The sequence below is a fragment of the Furipterus horrens genome, unplaced genomic scaffold (assembly GCF_987537825.1).
Source record: "Furipterus horrens unplaced genomic scaffold, mFurHor1.1.pri manual_scaffold_1, whole genome shotgun sequence".
In the NCBI taxonomy this organism is placed as follows: domain Eukaryota; kingdom Metazoa; phylum Chordata; class Mammalia; order Chiroptera; family Furipteridae; genus Furipterus; species Furipterus horrens.
In genome coordinates, this window is record NW_028327171.1 from 71,758,090 (window position 1) to 71,767,939 (window position 9,850).

General features: G+C 35.0%; 1 pseudogene; it reads left to right on the top strand.

Annotated features, from left to right (window-relative positions):
• The first annotated feature begins 230 nt into the window (after positions 1-230).
• Positions 231-738, top strand: LOC150021280 (small ribosomal subunit protein uS12 pseudogene; annotated as a pseudogene).
• The last annotated feature ends 9,112 nt before the right edge of the window (positions 739-9,850 follow it).

Consider the following 9,850-nt stretch of genomic DNA (forward strand, 5'->3'; position numbering starts at 1 on the left):
ATTAAATACCTTCAACATGTAAACTGCATTCATAAACTTAATATATTCTATTTCTTTTTAAGTATTTCAATTGTCTAATTAACTTCCTGAATACTGAAATAACTAATGTAAATTTAATATAGTAAGCTAAACTGTAAGTGCTCTTAAATGTTATAATTCTGAATATGAAATTAATAAATCTATATAAGTTCTCAATTACACTTATTAAAATTAAAATTATAAGATTAAGCTCTTTTGCTTGGGCCCGTGGCGCCGGCAGGATGGGCAAGTGTCGCGGCCTTCGTACTGCCAGGAAACTCCGGAGCCACCGACGAGACCAGAAGTGGCATGATAAGCAGTACAAGAAAGCCCATCTGGGCACAGCCCTGAAGGCCAACCCTTTTGGAGGCGCTTCCCATGCGAAGGGAATTGTGCTGGAAAAAGTAGGTGTTGAAGCCAAACAGCCGAATTCTGCCATTAGGAAGTGTGTCAGGGTCCAACTGATCAAGAATGGCAAAAAAATTACAGCCTTTGTACCCAACGATGGTTGTTTGAATTTTATTGAGGAGAACGATGAAGTTCTAGTTGCTGGATTTGGTCGCAAAGGTCATGCTGTTGGTGACATTCCTGAAGTTCGCTTTAAGGTTGTCAAAGTAGCCAACGTCTCTCTTTTGGCCTTGTACAAAGGCAAGAAGGAAAGACCAAGATCATAAGTTTTGATGGTGGAAACACAGTAGTAATAAATTTCCATATACCTAAAAAAAAAAAAAAAAAAAAAGATTAATTACTTTGACTCTTAAAATGTCAAAAATTTGAAATAAAATACAAGTGCTTTCATAGCAAATATACATGATTTCTAAACTTAACACAAAAATACTAACATTCTAGTATTTGTTTTAATTTATTTCTATACTAAATTCTGAACATCCCAGGAGTTGATAATACTGACTCATTAACAAAATTATGATGCTAAAATATGTTGACCTCCTGAAGAAAAATTTGGGGGCTTCCTGAGGTTGTGTATAATTATGAATATCAACACAATTTTTCTCATGACCCTAACTCCCATGTTGAGTGACTCAAAGTAGTCATGTTATGGACTAAAGAATATAAAAAAAATAAATGGTCACATCTCCATATATGATTCACCATTGTTACCCAATTTTTAAATCAAATTAGGGTCTGTAAATACAAACATGTTGTCTCTAATACCCGATTACATTTAAATTATTTATTTATGCTTAATTGATTGTTTTTATCATTTTATCTAAGTCTTATGCATCTTAAATAGTATTCGGTCGAATTCTGTGTTTCCCAAAGCTTTGTCTAGCTTTGCAGTTATAATGTCTAAGGTTATTTTCCTGAGAGAAAACCAATGAAGAGTCTATGCTACACATTGGTAATCTATCATATGGGCAACACCTTAAAATCCACAGCCTCCTGGCTGCTGAGGATGCTCCTGCATCACCAGGCTTCCACAGTCCCTGCCATAGAGACCAGAGAGGACTGAAATCTCCAAATTCTCAGTCCCCATTCCTTTTTTTTTTTTTGTCTGAAAAAGTAACTGAATATCTATCCCTCAGAGATGTATTACAAAATATTAAAATAGCCCTGGCTGCTGTGGCTCAGTGGATTGAGTGTCGGCCTGTGAGCCAGGTGTCGCTGGTTCGATTCCCAGTCAGGGCACATGACTGGGCTGCACGTCAGGTCCCCAGTTGGGGGCGCGAGTGAGAGGCAACCGCACAGTGGTGTTTCTCTCCCTCTCTTTCTCTTTTACCCTCTCTCTAAAAATAAATAAGTAAACAAACAAATAAATAAATAAATTATAAAAAATATTAAAATAAGCTAAGCTTCAACTTTAAGAAAGTAACAACATCAATAAAAAAAATAAGCAAATTGTTTGGAGATTAGTGTTTTGAGAGGAGGAAAGAGTAGCAGTCAAGGCTCTGGAAACACATTGCCTGGGTTCAAGTCCTGACTCTGACATCAAATTACTAATTATATGACAGTGAACAGTTCTATGTAAACTAGTTCATCTTCAGCTCCTTCTGTTTCAGTTTTCACATATTTAAAATGGAATGCCTCGACCCTTTAATACAGTTCCTCATGTTGTGGTGACCCCCAACCATAACTAAAGAATAGTGATTAATCACAAAAACAATATGTAATTATATGTGTGTTTTCCGATGGTCTTAGGTGATCCCTGTGAAAGGGTCACTCGACCCCCAAAGGGGTCGCAACCCACAGGTTGAGAACCACTGCCCTAAGAGTTTTAACACCAGACTTTATAAAGCAGAAGAAAAAAAAACCAATGAACTTGAAAGTAGGTCACTTAAAATTATAAAATCAAAGATAACAAAAGAATGAAAAAAAGTAAAAGCAAAACACAAACATTCTAAGAGATTTGCACAAAACCACCCTGAAGCCCAATATATACATATGGGAATCCAAGAAGGAGAAGAGAGAGTAAAAGGGACTGAGAGAATATTTGAAGAAATAATAGCAAAAAAAAAAATCCCATATCTGAGGAAGAGTAACACCCAAATTCAATAAAGTTAAAAAATACCAAGTTGGATGATCACAGAGGCCGACAGTGGAATACATTGTAATCAAACTGCCAAAAACCAAAGACAAAGAGAAAACCTTTAAAGTAGCAAAAGAAACAAACATCATGTAGAAGGGAACCCACATGAGGTTATACACAGCTTTTTCAACCGAAACATTATAGGCCAGAAGAGAGAGGGATGACATATTCAAAGTGCTGAAGGATGAAAACTAATAACCAAGAATACTATATCTGGCAAAACTGTTTCAAAAAAGAAGGAGAAAGAAAGACCTCATATATAAATACTGAGAGAGTGCATTACCACTAGACATGCCTTATAACAATTGCTAAGTGAGTCATCCACGTTAAAAGTTTCAATGTAAGAAACATTCAAACTTGTAGAGGATTTTTGATAAGTTTATTTGAGCCAAACTGATAACAATTACTGGGAAGTAAAATCTCAACTGATTGAGAAATGTTCTAGAGAATGGCAGTTTAGCACCTTATTTTATAAATTATAATCAAAGGAGGAGATATAAAGGGTTTACCTGGAATCCATTGGTGATAGATTAGGGAAGCAGAAGAAAGTAAAGATGGGAAATCTCTGGGGCTGGATAAAAGGTAAAATGATAGACACATACTTCCTTTACAGAGATGGGTAAGGGATAAGTTAACAGTAAGCAATTAATATAAAAATAACAATGTGGGGATTTGTGGTCTCAGCTTGTGCCCAAGGGGTTTGCAAAAAGGGAAGTTACTTTGTCATTCCAAAGGTATGCTATCACAGATGCCAAAGACAACAGACAGGCTCAGTTAAGGTAAAGATTGGTCTTTCTCAGGGAAAAATGCTGACCTAGGACATAACTACCTGCCATGAACTAGATTTAGTTAATATGTTTTAATTTCAGACCATCCATTATGGTTAGGTCTCCTAGTTTTAGGTCTCCTAGTTTGTAAGAACTTCCCTGAGTTTGTCAGGTTAATGTGTGGCCCTTTTTCTTCCACAAAAGTAAAGGACACTTAATGGCAACATAAAAGCATAGGAAAATATAAAAGTTCTCTGGTAAAAGTAAATATATGGACAAATACAAAATTTTGTAACTATAATGATGGTGTATAACTCATTGTTAATAGAGGTATAGTATGTAAAACATAAAAGCATAAAATAATTATAAAATTATGTTAATAGGTATAAAATATAAAAAATGTAATATTTTGGCATTGATGATATAAAATGGGGATGAATGTGAAAGGGTAATATCTTTGTATGTACTGGAAGTTATCAATTTACAATAGTTATGTTTTTATAAAATGTTTTATTTAATTTCCATGATAACCACAGAGAGTAAACCCATAGAAGATGCACAAAATAAAATGAGATAAAAGCCCTGGCCAGTGTGGCTTAATTGGTTGGAGCATTGTCCCATAAACAGAAAGACTAAAGGTCCAATTCCCATTCAGGGCACATGCCTAGGCTGCAGGTTCAGTCCCTAGTCAGGACACATACTAGAGGCAAAGGATCAATGGTTTTCTCTCACATTGATGTTTCTCTCCCCCCTTTTCTCTCTTTCTTCTCCTCTCTCTAAAATCAATAAGCATGTCATCAGATGAGGATTAAAAAAAAAAAAAAGAAGAAAGAAGTGAGATAAGAATCATTGCATGTCAATACCAATGAGTCAATAAAACACAGAGAAAAGCAGGAGAGAAAAGGAAACACAGGACACAATAAAACAGCAATATTAAATCTTACCTATCAGTAACTACTTAAACTATGAATGGTTTAAACTTTCCATTCAAAGACAGAGTGTCTTCTGGTCCCAGCCAAGTAGCTCACTCACTCAGTTGTTTAGAGTGCCATCCCTCTGTTACAGAACCCCAGCCTATGCTGCTCTGGAACAGCTGTGGGGTCTGATTGCCCACTGCCAAGAAGCATGACTCCAAATACAAAAGTTTGGTGGAAAAGGAAATGGTTTTTTTTTAAAAGTTTTACATATTCAGAATAATGGTGGGTTTCTACCCTTATATCCCACTCCCTTTAAAACACCCCAAAACACTTATGACTGCCTCCTCCTGCCAAGCCAGGCCAATTTCAGAATATGGCAGTCAGAGGTACCATCTTTCAGAAAAGCAGAAGTCCTTGGCTCAGCATTTCCAGTCACAGGTCAGCATTTCAGGCATCTCTGACTAATTCATGCTTGGTTAGGCAGGTCCCCACAATTCCAGCCTCATCAGCTGTGCCACTAGGTTATCCAGGCAGGTTTCCAAGTGGGTCTACTCTTTCTTATTCCAGACCTCATGGTGAACTCTCTCCAAACCACATGACATCAGACCTTACATCTCAGACTTTCTATCCCCTGACTTCTGTCTACACCCTTTCAGACTGAATGATTTCTCTCCACACTCTCAAGGCTCTCCCTAATTTTAAATGCTGACCCAGAGCACCATATGTCATTATTAAGAAAAGTATCTTAAGCTTATGATCAGCCCTTTTGCCCTGGGCTGTAGCACAGCTATTATCCAGCTATCAGCTTGACATAGATATGCAAAGTAACTTAAAAACTATATTATATCCTTCACCATTCCCAAAATCATAAACTATAGGGACTTTGCAGACCCCTCCCAAGCTGTTACACCTATGCAACAAGGCTGTAGGTTCAATCACAGGTCAAGGTGCATACAAGAGCAACCAATAAATACATATATAAGACAATGTCTCTCTCTCTCTCTCAAGTCAATAAATAAAAAATTAAAAGAGAAAATGTCTAAATAGATAAAAACTAACAATATCTAACTATATTATGTTTACCAGATAATTATTTTAGATATGAACATACATGTGTTGAAAGTAAGAAGATGGAAAAAAAGATATATCATGCAAATGATAACCAAAAAGAGAGTGGAGATAGCTATGTTTATATAAAGTAAATACACTGTAAGTAAAAAAATTGGCATGAAACAAAAAAGGATATTGTATAATGATAAAAGGGTCAATTTACCTGAAAGATACAATAATTATCAATATACATGTAGTAATAACAAAGCCTTCAAATATATAAAGGAAACTTGACAGAATTGAAGAAGAAATAGTAACATAATACTAATAGGATATTTCAGTACTCCAATATCAATAATGGATATGTTTACTATACAGAAAATCAAAGGAAACACTATAGAGCAATTGACTCTAACAGATATGTACAGAATACCAAACAGATGTAGAACACATGTTCTTCTCAAGATCATGTGGGACATTCTACAGGATAGATCAATGTGAAATCACAAAACAAGACTTAATAAATTTAGGAAGATAGAGTTCATTCTATGTGTTTATTTTGATTGCAATGAAATTAAGTTAGAAGTCAATAGCAAACTGGAAACTGGAAAATTCACAAGTATGTGAAAATTGAACAACACATGCTTAAAAAACAAATGGATCAAAGAAGTCACAAAGAAAAGTAGAAAATATCCCGAGAGAAATAAAAATGAAAGTACAACATATCAAAACCCTTGATGTAGCAAAAGTAATTCTAAGAGGAAATTTTATAATCATAAATGCCATCAGTATAAAAAAAAGAACAAATTTGAATTAACAACCTAACTTGATATCTCAAGGAACTAGGAGAACAAAATAAGCCAAAAGTTAGCAGAAGGGAGGAAATACCCATGATTGTAGCAGAAACGAATAAAATAGGGAATAGAAAAATGATAGAAAAAATCAACAAAATAAGAGATTCTTGGAAAAAATGGGCAAATTCTTCACTGGACAAGTAATAAAGAAACATATTCAAATAAAAAAATTTGAAATAAAAGAGGGGAGATTACAATAGATGCATAAATAAAAACAACCTTAAAAGACTGCTATGAACAATTACACATTTACAAATTAGATAACATACAAGGATAAAATTCTAGAAATACAAAACCTACTAAGACTAAATATTAAAGAAATAAAATTTCTAAATGTCTAGACCTATAGCTAGTAAAGGGATTGAATTAGTAATAAAAAAATAAAAAATTCTACCCAAAAAGAAAAGACCAAGACCAGAGGGCTTCACTGGAATTTCTGCCAAATACTTAAAGAATTAATACCAATCTTCCTCAAATTCTTTCTCCCAAAATTTACTGAAGGGGATTGAATACTTCCAAACATTTTTTAAAAATTGGAGTAGGTTGTTAAACCAGCAATAATCTAATTCCAAAACCAGACAAAAATATTACAAGAAATGAAAACCTCATACCAATGTTTCTGATGAATATTGATGCAAAAATCCTCTACAAAACACTAGCAAACCAAATTCAAAACCCAATAAAAGGATTATACATTATGACCAGAAGAGATTTATTGTTTGGAATGCAGAGGTGTTTCAAGATATGAAAACCAATCAAAATAATACATTAAATTAACAGAATGAAGAACAAAAACTACAAACTCATCTCAAATAATGCACAGAAAGCATTTGAAAAAATGCAAAAACCTTTCATGATTAAACATAAACTCAGCAAAACAGAAATATAAGGAAATTAATTCAACAGAAAAAAAGGTCATGTACGAAAAGCCCACAGCTAACCTCATTTTCAGTAGTGAAGACTGAAATCTTTCTATCTAAAATTAGCAACAAAGCAAGAATGCCCACTCTTAATACTTGAATCTCAGTAATTTTCCACAATTAACAAAAAAAGAAGAAAAAAACCTCAATTGCATTCCATTGTATTTCTATACACTAACAATGAGCAATACAAAAGGAAAATTAAAGAAATAATGCCATTTACAATAACATAAAACATACTTCAGAATAAACTCCAAGGAGGTTTTCTTGGTTATGACACTAAAAACACAGGGAGAAAAACAAATATAAACATATGAATCTACATCAAACTTTAAGTCTTCTATAAAGCAAAGAAAACAGAGTGAAAAGGCAAGCTAAGAATTGGAAGAAAATATTTACAAACCATAAATGCAAGGGTTATCGGCAGCCGTCCGTCTCCAGAGACGATGGTGTAGCTTCTTAAGAGTCTATCTGCACCGCCGAGAATGGCTGTGCAGTCCGACTCGGGAGTGACACGGTATCTGTCTCCTCCCGTGTTGAATCGACATCTTGCGATGACGCTGGAGTGTCCTCTCCAATGAAGCTGAAGCTACAGAGCCTGGGCAGGGTGATATGGAGGGTCTGCTGTTGCCCATGCCCGTCCGTCTCGAGAGATGATGGTGTAGCTTCTTAAAAGTCTATCTGCACCGCCGAGAATGGCTGTGCAGTCCGACTCGGGAGTGACACGGTATCTGTCTCCTCCCGTGTTGAATCGACATCTTGCGATGACGCTGGAGTGTCCTCTCCAATGAAGCTGAAGCTACAGAGCCTAGGCAGGGTGATATGGAGGGTCTGCTGTTGCCCATGCAGCAGACCCCCCCTCTCTTCGCAGCTGAAGGGTCCAAGGGAAAGACGGAGTCAATACAGCTTGGCTTCAGGTGCGCCGCAGGAGTTGCCGGTGTTGACTACAACGTCAAACCGCCTTAGGGACTCCGGCTCCGGATTTTCTGTCGGGGTTTACTCCCTTAGCCTTTCCCCTGAAGAGGTATGCCGCAAGGCAGCGGAGGTTTTTTGGAGTCAGAGTTTTCCTTCTCTGAATGCAAGGGTTATATATTTAGAATATATAAAGAACTCCTACAAACTACAAAAACAAAATTAATCTAATTTAAAAATGACAAGGAACTTGAATATAAATTTCTCCAGAAATATACATATGACAAACAATATGAAAAATTACTCAACATCACTGTCATTAGGGGAATGCAAATCAAAGCCATAATGAGACATTGTCTCCCTGCTAGAATCTCCTTTGACTAGAAAGACCAGACTTCTTTTGTTGTGGCTTTATTTGGTCTGTGCTCTCCAGAATTTCTAAATTGCCGGCTTCTTTAGCACCCATTCTGGGACAAATAAAGCAAAACATAGGTAACTACAAAAACCTGCTGTTCTTTGTGTTCTGAAGTTGGTAGTCATTCTACCTCACTTTCTCCACCTTTCTGAGTGTGTGTGTGTGTGTGTGTGTGTGTGTGTGTGTGTGTGTGTGTGATTTGCAGAGGTTTTAGTTGGAGTTAGTGTGTAATAAGACAAATTCAGTCTACCCTCTATTCCCAGAAGTGGAAGTCCATTCTTACATTATTTTGTAATTGTTGGAGACTTCTTAACGCTTGCTAGAGTAGTCTTTGAGAAGTTCTCTTATGTCTTAGTCCTCCTTCTGTACCTATTCCTTAGTGTGTAGTTTTTAGGTAAGTATGCAACACATGCTATGTTTCTTTAATGAATTTCTAATATGGATTTCTGCCTTGGTTATATAATTCAGTAGTTGTAATTTAGGGTAGATGGTATCTTTTCTTTTATTTTCAAGTTTTCTGACCTACAGACTGAATGTCCTTCCAACTCTAACGCATTCAGAAATCGATTAGAAAAGATCATGTTGACACGAAGAACATCATGTTACAATAGTTAACACCATTTCCTTATAATTTCTTTGCTCAAAATTCTAAACATCATATAGGTTTCTGTCATTGTTAGATTTTATTATAAAATGCTATGCACATATCTCCTTTGGTAAATTTTAGTTCCTTAAACCCATACCTTAGAATTAATAATATTTAAATAGATATATCATATATATATATAATAATTATATGAAATGGTTTCTGCATTGAAAATGTATTTTTAATATTTCACTGCTTTGTTCTTAGTGTTATTATTAATATCATATACTCCTTTTTTTATTTTGAGAACATCAATAAAAATTGAAATCTTTACTTGGATTTAATAAATAGATATCTGTTGGGTTTTTTTTAAACCTTTTTATGATGTCATTTAAAATTATCCCCCAAAGGAATAACAGATAAATATTACCCATTGCACTTATGAATAATAATCATATGAACTGCTTCCTAGGACATGTTTGTTTGCGTCTATTCATTTGTCTTTCACTTTTTCTGCTGTGTAGACATCTGAACAGCTTAATTAACCATCTTCACCCTTGACATTAGAACAGAACACTGCCCATTGTTCATATTATTCCTTGTTATCAAAATATCAGGGTCTTAATGTTTAATACCAGCTGTCGTGCATGCTTCATAAGTCTACCAGGTGCAACTAATTTTCTTATAGTTATAAATAATATCCTTCACTTCCTAGATAACTTCACTTTTCTAGCTCACTTTCTACTGTGATTTTAAGCGGCAAAACAAATATAAAATTAATCACTAATATATTTCAAAACATTGAGAAATATATTAAGACTTCTTCAGTGACATTAATTTTTATTAGAATCAATCTATAATGGTGT